The 20143-nt window shown below is 39.3% G+C and overlaps 2 pseudogenes; one reads left to right on the top strand and one right to left on the bottom strand.

Annotated features, from left to right (window-relative positions):
- The first annotated feature begins 11333 nt into the window (after positions 1 to 11333).
- LOC147358726 (olfactory receptor 5M9-like) lies at positions 11334 to 12259 on the top strand (annotated as a pseudogene).
- A 6322-nt stretch (positions 12260 to 18581) lies between these two features.
- Positions 18582 to 19540, bottom strand: LOC147358725 (olfactory receptor 8U3-like; annotated as a pseudogene).
- Between the last annotated feature and the right edge of the window lie 603 nt (positions 19541 to 20143).

The raw sequence follows: 20143 nt of genomic DNA, 5'->3' as shown, positions 1-20143 counted from the left end.
AGTTGTGTTACTTTTGTTCTCTGCATTTCATCAATACTCATTTGTCAAAAGATTACTGCTTAGTACACAGCTTTAGAAAATTCACAAAAAGAACTTTACCCTTTACAAAAAACAAGAAAAAATTAAAATTCAGAGGGAAAAAGTGGATTTTCTCTCATTGATACAAGTAGTCAAGCTTAGCTAAAATTAATAAATTAATAGAGAAGACTATTTCAGCCCAAGTTCACAGGTATATGTATTGACATTGTTTATATCCTTTGTTAGAATAAAAAGATTTTGATTTTATTATTCAAAAATGTAGTAATGAATTTAGGAAATATTTATCTATTTATCTACTAGAGTACAATCTGAGGTAGAAGAAATAGCAACATATTTCATTCAGTTCTCTAATGTAAGTGCATAAAGATGGTGGTCTTGCTAATGGTTTTTATTTTCCTGTGGGGAAACGAGAAGCACATGTGAATTCATCTCCACTGACTCACACATGCATTATGGGCAACATTTCAAAGCTCTTTGCACATAAACAAATTGGGAATTTTGTTCAAATTATAATAACATCACTGGGTAGCTGAAAAACTTAAACCTGATATTTAATGCCTTTTTCAATGTGAAAGGTAGATTTGTTCATAGATCTTTGTTTTGAAAATAGAGATACTATGATATGTAATCCTTTTCCAACATTTTTGTATTTAAGAGACATAACAGCATAAGTGTCTCTTTTTTACTGATTCTAATAGTTGTTGTGTAGCCAGACTGTGCACATGTCATGTACCCCAGCCAAAGTGCCATCATTCTAACTGAGAAGTAGGCAGAATTAGTGTCATTTTGCAAGTACAAAGGTACATATTTCTTCTCACAAATTAAATAAATATTCATGTAGATTATTTTGCACATTTTTGACCTAAGTGTTATATCAAATACTAAATTCTTTTTCCTTGAAAGAAGGAATATTTGGGTGCTCTCTTTTTTCTTAACAATAACATATCCTGACTTAATAGTGTAAACATAATTTGGCTTCTCTCTTGTAGCTCAGTTCGTCTAGTACAGCGATGAGGCAACAAGTTTACAACTTGGACATCCATAATGTTTCTATGTCTTCTGATATAGGTAAACAAATAAATATCCTAATATCTTGACACAGAAACACATAGCCACTGAAATGTCATTCACACATTAAGATCATGCATTTAAATCATCACAAAATTCATAATTTATCTACAGAGATGTAGATATAAAATAAGAATGATGTATAGGAGAACAAACATTTCTCTTTGTCCAGTGTCTTTTTTTAATTATTATATTAATATATTTATTGTTGGATACGTAGGATCTTCATTTCTGTGAGGGCTTTTCTCTAGCTGTGGCCAGTGGAGGGAATCTCTAGTTGCATAGGCTGATCTCTAGTTGCAGTTCATGGGCTTTTCATTGCAGTGGCATCTCCTGTTGCCCAGCGCAGGTTCTAGAGCATGTGGACTTCAATGGTTTTGACACATGGGCTCAAGAGTTGTGGCTCCCAGGCTCTAGAGCACAGGCTCAGCTGTTGTAGCATTTGGGCTTATCTGCTCCATGGCTGGTGGGATCTTCCTGGATCAGGGATCAACCCATGTTTCCTGCACTGGCAGGTGGATTCTTTACAATGAGCCACCAGGGAAGTCCTCTTTGTCCAATGTGAGTTTTTATTTTCCTCACGGGAAAGCAGAAGCACATATAAACTCATTTCCATTCATTCACACATACATCATGGGCAACATTTCAAAGCTGTTTGTATGTAAGCAGATTGGGGATTTTGATTAAATTATAATAATATCATTGTGTCTGTAATGCAAAACTTAACCTCCCTAAAGAATTTAAGCTCTTACTTAATGTTACTATTTGGGTGAGCTAGACATAATTCCTTTTGTCTGTAAGACTATTTATTCACCATTTATTGGAAAACTATTGGCATTCCAAATTAGTTGATAATTACTATTAAATTTTAAAATGTAATTTTAAAGCTTTTAAATTAAGGATAGTTTTCATTTAGAATAGTTTTGTAAAACGGCTTTTAAAACTGAATGCTATTACTACATTCAGAGAAGGCAATGGCACCCCACTCCAGTACTCTTGCCTGGAAAATCCCATGGACAAAGGAGCCTGGTAGGCTGCAGTCCATAGGGTTGCTAAGAGTCGGACATGACTGAGTGACTTCACTTTCACTTTCACTTTCATGCATTGGAGAAGGAAATGGCAACCCACTCCAGTGTTCTTGCCTGGAGAATCCTAGGGACGGGGCAGCCTGGTGGGGTTGCACAGAGTTGGACATGACTGAAGCGACTTAGCAGCAGCAGCAGCATTGCTACATTTGTTTCTATGTTTACCGACATCATTATAGTTAAGCATCTTCAGGATAAAGTGTACTTATCTTTCTCAGTCACCCTCTCTCTTTCTTGATCTCTCCCTCACTAACACACACACACACACAAATGCCACAGTTTCTTCTGAAATCTACATTTCCTTGAGGGAGTGTAGATTACATTGTAATGACCTATTGCCAGTGAGTTTACCTGATGCATTTTCTCCATAGTTAGTGAGAAGGAATTGAGGACTCCTGCACACTTGGGCACTGAAATTGCAATCATGAACTCAGCTCTCAGGGGTTCATGAAATTCTATTAGCTATTTTGTCTTAAAAATATTAAGCCAAGAATTTATTTCAAATACTCTTAGGTTGAAAAAGCTCCAAAGTTTCTGGGAGAAAGGGAAAGTGAGAGTGAAATTCAGTCGTGTCTGACTGAGACTCATGGACTATACAGTCCATGGAATACTCCAGGCCAGAATGCTGGGGTGGGTAGCCTTTCCCTTCTGCAGGGGACCTTCCCAACCCAGGGACTGAACCCTGGTCTCCCAAATTGCAGGTGGATTCTTTGCCAGCTGAGCCACGAGGGAAACCAGGTAAAGATAGGTAGGGATGAATTTGGTGTGTCTATTATGTGTTCAGTGTGTCTCTATGTGTTTCAATAGGTGTGAAGTGTGTATGTGTGTGTGTGTGTGTGTGCGTGCTCAGTCATGTCCAGCTCTTTGCAACCCCATGGACTGTAACCCACCAGGCTCCTCTGTCCATGGAATTTCCCAGACAAAATTACCAGAGTGGGTATGCTATTTCCTTGTCCAGGGGATCTTTCTGAAGCAAGGACTGAACACTTGTCTCTCGTGTCTCCTGCAGGACTCTTTACCACTACCCCCACTTAAACAGGATATGATGTTACACACCTTCCTGCATCCTTCATAAGACCTAACAAATGCTTTGTATTAAATAATTACGAAGAGTGCAGTAATAGAACACTGTGCATTTTTTCAGATTGTTCTAATTTCACATTATGAATCAGGCAATTGAAATTATATGTGATACAATGTAATAAGGACTGTATAAGCAATATGAGCTAAATATCCCATGTGGCTTAGACACTAAAAAATTTACCTGTGGTACAAGACATCCAGAAGGTCAGGAAGAACCCCTGGAGAAGGGCATGGCAGCCCACTCCAATATTCTTGCCTGGAGAATTCCATGGAACATGAGAAACTCTGGGCTGGAAGAAGCACAAGCTGGAATCAAGATTGCTGGGAGAAATATCAATAACCTCAGATATGCAGATGACACCACCCTCATGGCAGAAAGTGAAGAGGAACTAAGAAGCCTCTTGATGAAAGTGAAAGAGGAGAGTGAAAAGGTTGGCTTAACAATGTTCAGAAAATGAAGATCGTGGCATCTGGTCCCATCACTTCATGGGAAATAGATGGGGAAACAGTGGAAACAGTGTCAGACTTTATTTTGGGGGCTCCAAAATCACTGCAGATGGTGACTGCAGCCATGAAATTAAAAGACACTTACTCCTTGGAAGGAAAGTTATGACCATCCTAGATAGCATATTCAAAGGCGGAGACATTACTTTGCCAACAAAGGTCCATCTAGTCAAGGCTATGGCTTTTCCAGTGGTCATGTATGGATGTGAGAGTTGGACTGTGAAGAAAGCTGAATGCTGAAGAATTGATGCTTTTGGAGACTCCAGGAGTTGGTGATGGACAGGGAGGTCTGGTGTGCTGCATGCAGTTCATGGGGTTGCAAAAAGTTGGACACAACTGAGTGACTGAACTGAACTGAGGAGCCTGGTGGATTACAGTCCATGAGGTTGCAAAGAGTTGGACATTACTGAGTAACTAACACTTTCACTTTCAGCATGGAAATTCAGGTGAGGAAGTTATAGGCTTTACGTGGGTAGCCCCAAGGAAATGGTGGTGAAAGAGGTGGTCATTTTTACATGAATTACAAAAGTAGATTCTGCTTTATCTATATCTTTGGGGCCTGAAGAATAGAATCATGAAACTCAGTCTCTTGCTAAGGGAGTTGTCCTACCTAGATTTCTCTGTGATAAATGAGTGATCCTCCTGGTTACTTATATTGAGAACCATATTTGTACCATAAAACCCAAGGGCATCACATGAGGCTGTTTAGTGTCCTGTGGAGGATGGCCTTAAAAATTAAACTTAGAAAAACATTAAGGTGATAAAATTAATTGGCAGTTGAAAAGTATCCTGGGTCAGAGGTAGGTTTCTCTGAAAGATAATAGATCCAAAACTTCTGTGAGGAGTCGATTCCTATTCCTGGGGAGCACGTGGATTTTCTCAAGTTAGAAGTTTTCTCTCAAGATCCACTCAGAGTGCTAACTTATATGCACCAAATATTTTATACCAATTACCAAAGTATGGTTTAATTGTAACACTAGGGCTTCTCAGCCTTAACCTGAGGTGTATCTAAGTGTTAGATATATGCCTCTCTTACCTGTGTCAGTCACCTATTTGAAAGTCTGATAATCACTCGTTTTCTTTATTGAATGAACATTTCTTGCACTTCTACCATGTGCCCCATGTGTCATGGGTCCTGGGGCAGGGTCATGGCCAGGGCTCTCTAATAAAAGGTTTATTGCAACAGAAAATCAAGAATAGCTTTGGAAGAAAATCAGCAATTTCCTTCATAATTCTTCATAAGCAGAAATAGGCTCTTGTTATAAGAGCTGAAGGGGAAGCAGTATGAGTATACTGATCTGGAGAGGAAAGGAAACAAGTTTGATGGATGGGCATAAATTGCCAGGCCAATGAGTTAAAATGATCGAATGTATACACCACTAATATTACTAAGGATTTTGTAGTTGTGCAAAAGACATTTTTTGTGTGTGGGGAGCATGCTGCTAAGCTGTATGATTTTAGTTCTCCACCCAGGAACCTGGGCCCACGACAGTGAAAGCACCTAGTCTTAACCACTGGACTACCAGGTAATTCCCACAAAGGACGTATTTTTGTTTCCCAAGTACATATAACCATACGCGTCCATGCTAAGTCACTTCAGTTGTGTCTGAATCTTTGAGACCCTATGGACCTGGACTGTAGCCTGCCTGACTTCTCTGTCCATGGAATTCTCTAGGCAAGAATACTGGACTGGGTAGCCATTCCCTTCTCCTCCGAGGAGTCTTCCTGACCCAAAGATTTAACTTCCCAGCATCTCTTAAGTGTCCTGCATTGACAGGTAGTTTTTTTGTTTGGTTTGGTTTTAACCACTAGCACCACCTGGGAAGCTCACATAAAACCATAATAGAGCATTAAGCATACACCATTCATGCAGTGGAGGGAGAAGGCAATGGCAACCCCCTTCAGTACTCTTGCCTAGAAAATCCCATGGACAGAGGAGCCTGGTAAACTTCAGTCCATGGGGTCACTAAGAGTCAGACACGACTGAGCAACTTCACTTCCACTTTTCACTTTCATGCATTGGAGAAGGAAATGGAAACCCATTCCAGTGTTCTTACCTGGAGAATCCCAGGAACAGGGGAGCCCGGTGGGCTGCCGTCTATGGGGTCGCACAGACTCGAACACAACAGAAGTGACATAGCAGCAGTCATACAATAGAAGAGGCGTCTCTGGTGGCTCAAATGGTAAAGAATCTGTCTGCAATGCAGGAGATCTGGGTTAAATCCTTAGGTCAGGAAGACCCCCTGGAGAAGGGAATGGCAACCAACTTGAGTTTTCTTGCCTGGAGATCCCATGGGCAGAGGTGCCTGGTGGGCTAAAGTTCACAGGGTCACAAAGAGCTGGATACAACTGAATGACTAAGTTCAGTTCAGTCGCTCAGTCCTGTCTGACTCTTTGTAACCCCATAAATTGCAGCAAGCCAGGCATCTCTGTCCATCACCAGCTCTTGGAGTTCACCCAAACTCATGTCCATCAATTCGGTGATGACATCCAGCCATCTCATCCTCTGTCATCCCCTTCTCCAACTGCACCCAATCCCTCCCAGCATCATGGTCTTTTCCAATGACTCAACTCTTCACATTAGGTGGCCCAAGTATTGGAATTTCAGCCTCAGCATTAGTCCTTCCAATGAACACCCAGGACAGGTCTCCTTTAGAATGGACTGGGTGGATCTCCTTGCACTCCAAGGGACTCCCAAGAGTCTTCTCCAACACCACAGTTCAAAAGCATCAATTCTTCAGCATTCAGCTTTCTTCACAGTCCAACTCTCACATCCATACATGACCACTGGAAAAACCATAGCCTTTACTATACGGAGCTTTATTGGCAAAGTAATGTCTCTGCTTTTGAATATGCTATCTAGGTTGGTCATAACTTTCCTTCCAAGGAGTAAGCATCTTTTAATTTCATGGCTGCAATCACCATCTGCAATGATTTTGGAGCCCAGAAAAATAAAGTCAGCCTTGTTTCCACTGTTCCCCCATCTATTTCCCATGAAGTGATGGGACAAGATGCCATGATCTTCCTTTTCTGAACGTTGAGCTTTAAGCCAACTTTTTCACTCTCCTCTTTCACTTTCATCAAGAAGCTTTTTGGTTCCTCTTCACTGCATCTGCATATCTGAGGTTATTGATATTTGTCCCGGCAATCTGATTCCAGCTTGTGCTTCTTCCAGCCCAGCGTTTCTCATGATGTACTCTGCATAGAAGTTAAATAAGTAGGGTGACAATATACAGCCTTGATGTACTCCTTTTCCTATTTGGAACCAGTCTGTTGTTCCATGTCCAGTTCTAACGGTTGCTTCCTGACCTGCATATAGGTTTCTCAAGAGGCAGGTCAGGTGATCTGGTATTCCCATCTCTTTCAGAATTGTCCACAGTTTATTGTGATCCACACAGTCAAAGGCTTTAGCATAGTTAATAAAGCAGAAATAAATGTTTTTATGGAACTCTCTTGCTTTTTCCATGATGCAGTGGATGATGGCAATTTGATCTCTCGTTCCTCTGCTTTTCCTAAATCCAGATTGAACTTCTCAAAATTCATGGTTCACGTATTGTTAAAGCCTGGCTTGGAGAATTTTGAGCATTACTTTACTAGTGTATGAGATGAGTGTAACTGTGTGGTTCAGTTCAGTTCAGTCACTCAGTCATGTCCAACTCCTTGAGATCCCATGAATCACAGCACCCCAAGCCTCCCTGTCCATCACCAACTCCTGGGGTTCACTCAAACTCATGTCCATCGAGTCAGTGATGCCATCCAGCCATCTCATCCTCTGTTGTCCCCGTCTCCTCCTGCCTCCAATCCCTCCCAGCATCAGAGTCTTTTCCAATGAGTAAACTCTTCACATGAGGTGGCCAAGATATTGGAGTTTCAGCTTTAGCATCATTCTTTCCAAAGAACAATTAGGACTGATCTTTTTAGAATGGACTGGTTGGATCTCCTTGCAGTCCAAGAGACTCTGGACTGTGTGGATCACAATAAACTGTGGGAAATTCTGAAAGAGATGGGAATACCAGACCACCCGATCTGCCTCTTGAGAAATTTGTATGCAGGTCAGGAAGAAACAGTTAGAACTGGACATGGAACAACAGACTGGTTCCAAATAAGAAAAGGAGTACGTCAAGGCTGTATATTGTCACCCTGCTTACTTAACTTATATGCAGAGTACATCATGAGAAACACTGGGCTGAAAGAAGCACAAGCTGGAGTCAAGATTGCTGGGAAAAATATCAGTAACCTCAGGTATGCAGATGACACCACCCTTATGGCAGAAAGTGAAGAGGAACTAAAAAGCTTCTTGATGAAAGTGAAAGAGGAGAGTGAAAAAGTTGGCTTAGAGCTCAACATTCAGAAAACGAAGATCATGGCATCTGGTCCCATCACTTCATAGGAAATAGGTGGGGAACTGCGGAAACAGTGTCAGATTTTATTTTTGAGGGCTCCAAAATCACTGCAGATAGTGATTGCAGCCATGAAATTAAAAGACGCTTACTCCTTGGAAGGAAAGTTATGACCAACCTAGATAGCATGTTCAAAAGCAGAGACATTACTTTGCCAACAAAGGTCTGTATAGTCAAGGCTATGGTTTTTCCAGTGGTCATGTATGGATGTGAAAGTTGGACTGTGAAGAAAGCTGAATGCTGAAGAAATGATGCTTTTGAACTGTGGTGTTGGAGAAGACTCTTGAGAGTCCCTTGGAGTGCAAGAAGATCCAACCAGTCCATCCTAAAGGCGATCAATCCTGGTGTTCATTGGAAGGACTGATGTTGAAGCTGAAACTCCAATACTCCAGGAACTTGATGAGAAGAGCTGACTCATTGGAAAAGACCCTGATGCTGGAAAAGACTGAGGGCATGAGGAGAAGGAGACTACAGAGGATGAGATGGTTGCATGGCATCACTGACTCAATGGACATGAGCTTGGGTGGACCCCGGGATTTGGTGGTGGACAGGGAGGCCTGGCGTGCTGCGGTTCATGGGGTCACAAAAAGTTTGACATGACTGAGCGACTGAACTGAACTGACTGAAAAGGAGTGAATGAAAAATATACAAATGAGACAATTTAAGGAATGGAGTGAGACAAAAACACAGCATGCTGATAAACACAGAAATAAGAAGAGGCAGGATGCACATAGAATGGTCAAAGATCTCTTTGAGGAGGTGACTTTTCAGTTATGTGCCAGTAGCCAGCTATGTTGGAGAAGGAAATGGCAACCCACTCCAGTGTTCTTGCCTGGAGAATCCCAGGGATGGTGGAGCCTGGTGAGCTGCCGTCTATGGGGTCGCACAGAGTTGGACACAATTGAAGCGACTTAGAAGCAGCAACAGCAGCAGCAGCCAGCCATGTAAAATATTGAGGAAAAAGAGAATGAAAATATGAAAAATTAAAAGAGGAAATATTTTAAAAAGTGTATAAACTCTGTGATTGTTTCATGTCTCCCTCCAACTAGTAGCAACTCACAATTTGGAATTTGATTAATCACTGTGAAGTATTTTCCTACCCCTGAAATTATTCATATGGTAATTATATACACCATAGAGAAAACGATTTGGGCACGTAACATAGGCACTGATTTTTCAGTTCTGGTCTGAGTTCACCGGTACCCTATATTTTCACGATCGTAGATATTCCAGCTGCTAAGTGTGGGTATACTAAGCCAGATGAGAGTTGCTGATTTTCACTGGGAGATAAAGCTAAAACCAAGAATTTTCATGTATAAAAACTCTTGACTCTACTTGGTGAATCCATAATTACCTAATTAACAAAATTTTACTTGGATTATTGGTACAACTAATTATAAGAGGATGAGATGGTTAGATGGCATCACCAACTTAAACGACATGAGTCTGAGCAAACTCTGGGAGATAATGAAGGACAGAGGAACCTTGCATGCTGCAGTCCATGGGGTCTCAAATAGCCGAATATGACTTAGTGGACTGAACAATTATGATACAAACCAGAATCTCGTGTAGCTTGTTCAATTTCATATTGCAAAACTTAGACTACTTCTAGATTTAAAGTAATAAATAATAAATATAATATAGCAAATATATTTGACATAAAGTTGGTTTTGATGTGTGTAAATTATAAGCAATTATAACTAAAGCCCATTTTATGTCATAATATTCTCTTAAAGCAATATTATTATGGGGATCTTAAATTCCAAAGATGATGTAAATCCTACAGATGCATCCCTAAATACTCAGAGCAGTTTACTTTTCAGAAGACTTACCTGGGGAAATGTATTAAATGGAGAAAATATTCCTTGAGGACATTTTCCTTGTAATGACATTAAATTTGAAAATAAATAATTAGACAAATAATGGATTGTTGCTGAAAAGCAGTAGAAACTGAAATAAGACAGTAATTTTAAAAACATGGCACCTGAATTTTATTTTATATGTATATAGAATTTATCTATTGATATAATTTTGATATGGTGATTGAACCATTTGCAGTTTACTTTTCTAACTGTTAAACTGATACAGTCCATGTTGTTAAATACCTCTTACCTCATCCTGCAAGCAGCAGTAATCAAGCAAGTGAAATATATAGCTAAATAAAATAACACATGACTAGGATTTTCATAAGTTGAAAGCTTTTGATATCATAAGCTGACATAGTGTAGAAAAGTATGTCAATGACTAGATTGTAAGACCAAGGATCATCCTGTAAAATTGTGTAGATAAGAAGATACCTTCTGGACTTCCCTGGTGGCACAGTGGATAAGAATCTGACTACCAATATAGGGGACATAAGTTCGATCCCTGCTTGGAGATTCCACATGCCATGGAGCAACTAAGCCCGAGTGATGCAACTACTGAGCCTGCGCTCTAGAACCTGTGAGCCACAACCATTTAAGCCTGCTCACCTAGAGTCAGTGCTCCACAACAGGAGAAGCCATTGCAGTGAGAAGCCCACACACCCCAACCAAGAGGAGGCCAAGCACAGCCAAAAATAAATACATTTTTTTAAAAAAAGGATATCTTCCAAGTCAAAGGAAAATGAGTAAGTTGATATTGCATGTGTATTTGTATTAATACTGACAATGAGAGGCAACCATCATACACAAAATTAGTATTCAATGGAATTTCAATGATTCACTCTTCTTACTTCCCTGTTCAGCACAAAGTGGTTGTCTGACCTTGTTTGAATATTTACATTTATGAGTCTCAAGTCTTTTTCTATAAGACAATACGTTGAAATGGATTTAGTCATTCTCTAATGACTCTCAGTCTAGCTTTACTTTTACTGGAACTCTATGAGGTTAACATCATTGTAATAATTTAGCAAAAATAAGTGTCTAATACTAGTAGTATATGAATGTAATTGTCTCTTTTAGAATTAAGAAACTAATAAATATTGCAATAATTACCTATAAGGCCTATTAAAGGAAATAAATGTGATTATATAGTCTTATATTAGACTTTGTGCAAAGTCTACATTGATTTTTATATCATTTGAACTAGAATACTAATTAAACATGACTCAAAATTTTCAAGAATAAAATAAATCCATTCATTTCTTTTAATTTGTCCATAGGCACTACAGACTGGGTCTAAGTGAAGGCAATGCCAAAGTTCACAGATGTGACAGAATTTGTTCTTCTGGGGTTGACCAGTCATCAGGAGCTTCAAGTTCTCTTTTTTGTGGTGTTTCTAGTAGTTTACATGATCACTCTGATAGGGAACATTGGTATGATTATTTTGATCAACATCAGCCTCCAGCTTCAGAGCCCCATGTACTTTTTCTTGAGTCATTTGTTTTTTGTGGGTGTGTGGTTCTCTTCCAATGTCACTCTGAAGATGTTGGAAAACTTACTATCAAACAAAAACCATTTCCTATGTGGGGTGTTTGGTGCAGTGTTACTTCTTCATAGCCCTTGTCCATGTGGAAGTATATATCTTGGCTGTGATGGCCTTTGATCGCTACATGGCTATCTGCAACCCTCTGCTTTATGGCAGTAAAATGTCCAGGACTGTCTGTGATCGTCTCATCTTTCTGACATACATTTAGGGGTTCTCTGTCAGCCTAAACTGCACACTGTGGACATATGGCCTGTGCTTCTGTGGAAACTTTGAAATCAACTACTTCTACTGTGCTGACCCTCCTCTATCAAGACTGCCTGTGGAGGGGTCCACATCAAAGAATGCACCATGATTGTTATTGCTGGGATTAATTTCACACATTCCCTCTCAGTGGTTCTCATTTCCTATACCCTCAGCGGAGCAGCCATGCTGCACATGCGCTCTGCTGATGGCAGGAGGAAGGCATTCTCCACTGTTACAATGTTTTATGGGACTCTCCTCTTCATGTATCTCAGGAGGCCCACTGAAGAGTCTGTGGAGCAGGGGAAGATGGTGGCTATGTTTTACACCACAGTGATTCCCATGCTGAATCCCATGATCTACAGTTTGAGGAACAAAGATGTGAAAGAGGTGGTCAACAAAGCAATCGTCAAGGCAAACTTGAGGCAGTGAACCTGCAATACATAATTCCGTGTATGCCACTTCCTGTTATAAATGTCCAGGCATATAAATTCCCTGTTTAAAATAGACTGTATACAGGCAACACTTAAATATACTAAGAGGTCCAGTCTAACACAGCGATGGTTTACCCCATGAATGGATTCTCAGGACTAAGCCTCCTTTATCTACGTGTGCAAACATACTAACCCTGACCTATTACTGGTAGTCACAGTGTATGTAAAATTGTGCTAAGTGTAGTCATCGGATAACTGATAAGTACATTTGGATAAGCACATGCTAATTTTGAGGGTATCTTTGTAAGAGTTGAATATGATTTCTTAGGATATTTTCTATATAAAATTGCTCTTCATTTGTTTTATAAGTAATATATAAGTTCATGAGAAAAATTAAGACTTTATCACTTTCGCATGAATACAAAAGTTGGTGAATTCTCATTTACCAAGAAAGCTTTCAATAACATTCATACATGCATGGACTTTTGAAAACAAAAATGTATTCAGAATCTTCAACTAGTGCCGGGAGTCAGCATGAGGAACTCTGCCCCTGGCAAAGGTCATGAGGAAGGAGGCTCGGCATATGCAAAGGCAGGATCAAGCCTCAGGAGTCCCCCTGGAAATTCTCAAGCACCTACCCCCAAAACCAGAGTCTGCCTACTTTACTGCTTTGTGCTCTCACCTACACCTCTGACTTTACAGGGGGCTGTCCCCCACCACCTCTCTCTGAAAAAGAATTAACTTACAGCTCCAGTTAATAAAGTTTCTGGGCATGACAAGAGTGTTTCAACCTACCAACTCCTTTGGAAGTCCTCTAGCCTGCCTGAACAGGTTCTTCTGGCCACATGTAACTGTTTACAGCCTCCCAACCATGAAAGGCATGAGTGTTCTAAACTGTCTAAATACAGATTCCTTTGAACAGTTAAATGATTGATTAGAAATTGTATTGGTGAAGGGTTTTTCACTTGTTGGGCCAATGTTTGCTGCTAAGTTTCCATGTCCCTTACCTACTGTGTCCCTGGGAGTGTATTGATTAATATAATTGGTATATAGCAATGTAAGTAGTAGCTTTAATGTTTGTAACCTTGGACCCTTGAGTTAATTCTTTTCTTGTTATAGCCCACCACACCTTTGCCCTATAGGAATGCAACTTTATCTAATGCTTTCAGAGGGTGGCGCCTGACTTTATAATAATTAACAGGCCTCCTGGCCAGAAGATGATGTAAATCACCTAAACTTTTGCATATGATAAGTTTGAAAGCCTGGCTTCAATAAGGATCAAGGACTGCTGTCCTTGCATGACTCTACCCCTTCCCCTATTGTCCTCTATGAACAACTTAAGGTATAAACGCTACTTTGGAAAATAAAGTGCGGGTCTTGTTCACCAAAGCTTGGTCTCGCCATGTCGCTCTTTCTCTCACCTTCTGGCTGAATTCCCATCTGGAGAATGGAGGCTCGTCAAGCCTACTAATTATGCCTGGGCTCTAAGATCTGACTGGGGAGGCCTTAGTGTCTCCTCTCCTTTGGGAGAACGGGAGGATGCCTGCGGCCTATGTAGGTGACGCAAATTCCTTGTCTTGGAATTTTATTAGCTTTCCACATAAACCAAGTTATTCAGCCTCTTTTCTCCACTGAATTTTCTCACTGAGCTATCCTTATTTAACCACTCTTTATATCTTAAATTCTATCGTATCCTGATCGCCGAAGCTGTCTCCCCTTTGAATTCCCTGGATCCACTGGGACTGGACCCTGGAAAACTAGTGTCATGAATTCAGAAGATTAATTCTCGGTATATATTGCTCTAGAATTAACACTATTTGTGTTTCAAATAATCTGTTGACTCACCGTGATTCTACTCTTTGATTTGGATTTTGGCTAGTTGTTTTTCTCTTTATTAATTTAAATAGGTGAAATATTTATGACTAAAGCCTATCATGTCCTTCTCATAGTTTAAAAAGATGAAGCAATATGGATTTTTGTCATTTAAAATCTATCTTTTAATCAGAAGAATGTTCTGTTAAACATTTGATTGCTATAATGAAGCTATTGTTTGATTCCAAATTCTTGTCACTAACATTACATTCTTAGGTCTGTGTTTAGCTGCTTGTTGCTGCTACTGCTAAGTTGCTTCAGTCATGTCTGACTCTGTGTGATGCCATAGATGGCAGCCCACCAGGCTCCCCTGCCCCTGGGATTCTCCAGGCAAGAACACTGGAGTGGCTTGCCATTTCCTTCTCCAATGCATGAAAGTGAAAAGTGAAAGTGAAGTCGCTCAGTCGTGTCAGACTCCTAGTGACCCCATGGACTGCAGCTTACCAGGCTCCTCTGTCCATGGGATTTTCCAGGCAGGGTACTGGAGTGTGGTGCCATTGCCTTCTCCGGTTTAGCTGCCTAAGTCAAGCTTTTAATAACTAGAGTGGATCAACCAGATAAGAATCACTGTAAAACCGAATGCCATTGCACTAGACATGTGTTAAAATGTGATCAGCACAGCTCAAACTGGTATCCATTGGGATCTGATTACAAGTTTACTATTCAATTTATGTTCACTGGTGTCCACTTATTCTACCTTCATTCTTAATATAAGTGGAATACATTTTTTGTCCTTGTTGACTCTTGCTAATAATACCAGCATAAAAGCAAATCAGAAGCAGAAGTAATTTCTCATGAATGAGTTTATTCTTGTTTAAGGGCTAATCCAATTAAAAGGGGTGGACAATTGAACATGTGTAGAAAGACTCTGAGAAGTAACATTTACTTGTGGTAATATCACTGGAAAGATGTATTCATTTAAGCACAGAAAATATTGTTACTCAGGCTAATTTACTAATTGCCCACAAGTCACATTCCCTCAGATTGGTTCTGAGAAAAGGCAAATGGTGGGAGGAGAGTTCCTTTTCATAACTTTAGGTTCTGAGCAGGAAGAAAGAGTACCATTTGATTAGTATTGGAAACTACATTATCAAAGTTTTGTTTTGTTTTTTAATGTTTTCAAATCACCCAAGTTTGCTTCTAACAAGTTGGTGTCAAGTATGAAAAGATAGGCTGCTCAAGAAACAATCGTATTGACAGAGATCATTATAATTTTACCCTTTAAGATCACATTTTCTGTGATGCTTATGGCAGACATATTCCTCAGTGTCCACTATTTGATGTTTTATTTTATAAGTAAAACCTTTGTCATCCAGCTGTTCACCACCATTCCCATTGCCCCTTGTCAGTGGGATACATAATGTTGACAAGTCTTGGCAATGAGCCATCAGTAGAAAGTGATGCCTGGAACCTAAAGATCACCTTATGTATGTTAAAGCCATTAGATACAGACTTTTTTCTCTTCCTTCCCACTTGAAAATGTTGCCGCTGAAATGATCACTTTTTAGATAAAGATGGAAAACATATATTTAGGGTCTAATTGCCCTTCCCAAACTCCTTAACTCATACTGTTGCCTGAGAAAGGAATAAATTACTTTATTAAGTCACTGCATCTTGGGAGTTCACTTAGCTATAGTGCTATATTTGCTTTTATAATACTTTCCATAAACATATCCTTGGCACTTCACCTCTGCCTCTTACCACTCACTAGGACGATTTTTTACCTGAGAATGATCAAGTCTGTTCAGAAACGATTCTGGTATTGAGAGAAGGTCATCTTGTACTCTGTCTTAACCAGAAGGAGAAAACTCAAACTTCTGATCTATCTCAGATATTAGGCTATATATCCCTCTGTCCTAACTACTTGATGAATCCTTGGGCTTTTTAAGCCAACAGGGAAGTCTTAAGACCTCCAGTTTTCACATTAAATGGTTTTGGATCCCTTTTGACCTGTCATCTAGGTCATTTTGCTAGCTTTTTTAGGTACTTACGTATCTCTTTCTTAAGCTTAGGAAATCTCAGCTATTTTTTTTTTTCCTTTCTGCACTGTGCTTGCAGGTGTAGATAAGGTGTGTTTTCACCATACATTTGAGCCAGCACATCTTTAACTGTCCTTACTTATTAGTGGGCTTCTCCAATGCCTCAGCAGTAAAGAATTATCTGCTAGGCAAGAGACATGGTTTCAATCCCTGGGGGAACATCCCCTGGAGAAGGAAATGGCAACCCACTCCAGTATTCTTGCCTGGAAAATCCCATGGACAGAGGAGCCTGGCGGGTTACAGTCCATAGGGTCACACAGAGTCGAACACAACTGAGCATGCACACACTTACATGCACTTATTATGAGTGCAATTGTTCCCCCAAAAGATGTGTTAAGTTCCTAACCTGAAGAACTTCAGAGTTTGTTTATAGGATCATTGGGTTATAGGGTCAGTATTTGGATATAGGGCCGTTGAAGATGCAATTGTTAATATGAAGTCATACTGAAGTAAGGTGGACTGTTAATCCAGTGTGAGTGATGTCCTTACAGGAATGAAGGAATCTGGACACAGATGTAGAGGGAAGATGATCATGAGAAGACAGCAGAGACTAGAAAGATGCTTACAAGCCAAGGAATGCCTGGGACCACTAGCAGCTGGAACAAACAAGGAAGGAAACTCCCCTAGAGCTTCATAGAGAGCATGGTTCTGCCAATACCTTGACTTCAGACTTGTAGGCTCCAGAAATGTGAGAAAATAAATTTTTGTTGTTCTAAGTCAATGAGTGTGTGGTACTTTGTTAATGCAGATGGATGAAACTAATATATTTCTTTACAGTTTTGTTTCAATGTTAGAACTTTGGTTTTACTTTAGTCTTTTTTAGCCTCCCAGGCTATCATCCTTTCTTCTCTGGGACCTCTTTAACTGTATCTGAAGTTTCTTTGGTAAACGTGTGGTTTTGCAGCAACCTCCCCTGAATCCAGTGTGCTACCCAGAAGGGGCACCGGGTTCCTTTTGAAAGATTCACTGACCTTTAAACCCTTCTCACATCGCCAATCTCAGGTTTAGCCCTTACTCTGCAGTTTACTATAGAAGCTTTCTGCTGTTTAATTATATATATATATAGAACTATTTAAATTATACTTTTGGAATTATTAAAAAAAATAGCAACAACAAAGATGTTCTCTTTTCTTGAGTTTTATCTTTGGCAATTGACAGTCATGATTTCCAAGATTGATTTCTCTGCAACTATGCTCCCTGACTCTCAAAGAAGTTGATTTAAGAACTTGAAAATCAGGATTATAATTCATTGCTTCTCTTAAGAATTTGTACAATTTACCTCCACTTAGAACACCTTGTTGCTGCTTTAACAATGGCATATATTAAAGGCATATATTAAAATAGAGGCATATATTAAAATAAAGTTTAATATAAATAATTTAACATGGCAATATTGATGTCTTCACATAAATCTGAAATCTAACAATGAAATGTGTACTAAGATAACTTGGATAAAATAAGCTAAAATGTTTCTGAATAACTTATACGATCATGTTTTTTTTTGCCAGTATTTCCAAAAATAGCTAGCTGTTCAGCATATTCAGGAATGTTTTAGATTTTGCCCTACAAGAATAGCTCACAATATCACCCACATGGTAGACACCAAATATTTGAATCTAAATTAAAAAAACAAAACAAAAAGCATTCCAGTTGACGGTTTAAGTTGGTCTTAGATTACATCACTGTACAACCACCCCAACATAAAACTATATTCCTGACATCTGACAGCAACCACATTTATAACTTGGTTTTACACTACTGCTTCCTGTCCCTTCAACCCACTGTAATTTCTTCAAATCCCTAAAATATAAAAGGATCTTAAGCTTTGCTGAGGGAATATAGGGTTATGTCTTCATTTTTGTTTTGATACAGAAAAAGAGAGTATGACTTTCCAAAAGCTGACCCTGATTCCCAGGTCTGCATGGCAAATAATGACATCTTTTTGAACAACATGAGAACCAAGAAATTACAGAGAGTGACCAACAGTGAATCTAGTGGGGGTCAGAAGCAGAGAGGAATGATTTTTAGCAGACAGGATACAGTTGAGGAACAGCTGCTGCATGGAATGACGTGGGGATGGACAAGAAACTTCCTTTACCACCTCCCTTTTTCTGTCTCCACAATGTATAAAATAGGAACATTTTTGAAAGCAGTGGCTAAATCTTATTATCAGTTAAATAGAAACTATCCAGGTCAAAACTATCAAGTGTCACTTATGCAAATAGCAATTTGTTAAAAATGTGCATTATAATCTTTTAAACCTTTTATCTTACTTATAAATTATATGAAAAATAGAACACATGTGCAACGTCATTTTGCTCATACAAAAATGGTAAAATTAACCTATCAAAGATAATAAAAACAACATATTGGCATGTGGTACAGTTCCAAGACAGTCAGTGTTACAAGTTACATTCTAATGTATATTAGAGACAGAAAATAACATTTTTCAAAAGCTTTCCTCAAGGCGTTTTTTACCTCTTGGTTCCTCAGGCTGTAGATCATGGGATTCAACATAAGAATGACTATTGTGTAGAAGACAGAGGCCATTTTGTCGGTGTCAAGGGAATGGTTTGATTTGGGCTGCAGATACATGAAGATCAGAGTCCCGTAGAATACAGTGACAGCAGTCAGATGAGAACCACAGGTTGAGGATGCTTTGCGCCTCCCTTCTGCAGATTGGATTCTCAGGATGGCAGCCACAAAGTATAGGTAAGAAATAAGGACCGTGGTCAAAGAGCTGATCATGTTGAATCCAGCAAAGATAAAAATCAAGATCTCTTTGAGGCTGGTGTCTGAGCATGCAAGGGCCATCAAAGGGACATCATCACAATAGAAGTGATTAATAGCATTGGGGCCACAGTAAATCAATCGAAAAGTAACAACTGTGTGGAGGAAAGCAACAGAAAAGCTGTATCAGTAAGGGCCTGCAACCAGTTGCATGCACACCTTTTGGGACATGATCACCATGTAGAGAAGAGGATTGCAGATGACCACATAGCAGTCATAAGCCATTACTGCAAGAAGGAACATCTCTAAAACCAAGAACTTTAGGAAAAAGCCCAGCTGTGTCGCACATGCATAGAGAGATATGGACCTGTTCTTGGTCAGGAGGATCTCCAGGAACTTTGGGGCTATTGATGAGGAGTAACAAAAGTCCACAAAGGCCAGATTACTGAGAAAAAAAAATACATGGGTGTGTGAAGGTGAGGATCCAACCAGATTATGGAAATCAGGCCAATGTTTCCCACCAGAGTCAGAGAATATACCACTAAAATGAGAAGAAAGAGAAGGATTTCAATCTCTCTCTGGACTGAAAAACCCAAAAGAATGAATTCCATCACCCTGGTAATATTCTCTTCAATCATTTGTTCTAGTCTCTGAACTGCAGAAGAGACAAGGTAAAGACAGATAAGTTATCAGGAGCAAGGAATTGTCATCAGATGCCAAAACGTGCGTGTTTTAACTTGAGAAATTATTGCTCATTGAAGCAGAATATCAGAACAAATAAATATATCCCCTATCAAACTCTCCTGTTTGACTATTTATAATTTTCTGAAGCCAAAAATTGAGGTTTAATAAAAATAATGTTTATAAAAATATGGGATATTTTAGGTTTAGATTATTTTTAGTTATATTAAATAACAGAGAATAAAGATGTTGTTAAATATCCTGCTCCCAATATTTACTTCTCAGTGGAGTAAAATTTTAATATGTAATACTTTATCTGTTTTAACAGACATATATTTTATTTTTAAAAATGTACATTATGCTAAATATAATAATACAAAGCCTAACAGGATAGTCAATGGATAGAAAAATGGAGGCAATTAAATACTCCTATTTGTGAATTAGGCAAGTTTTGGATTCCTTTTCAAATGCTACTTTCTAAAAGTGATAACGTACACTTGTAGTTAGAGTTAGAATACACATATGTTAAAAAGTAGAGTTCTTGATAATCATTTACTCAA

The sequence above is a fragment of the Bos grunniens genome, chromosome 15 (assembly GCF_055505025.1).
Source record: "Bos grunniens cultivar Pamir isolate PY7600 chromosome 15, Bosgru_T2T1.0, whole genome shotgun sequence".
NCBI classification, from domain to species: domain Eukaryota; kingdom Metazoa; phylum Chordata; class Mammalia; order Artiodactyla; family Bovidae; genus Bos; species Bos grunniens.
This window is presented reverse-complemented; position numbering and strand designations above follow the sequence as displayed.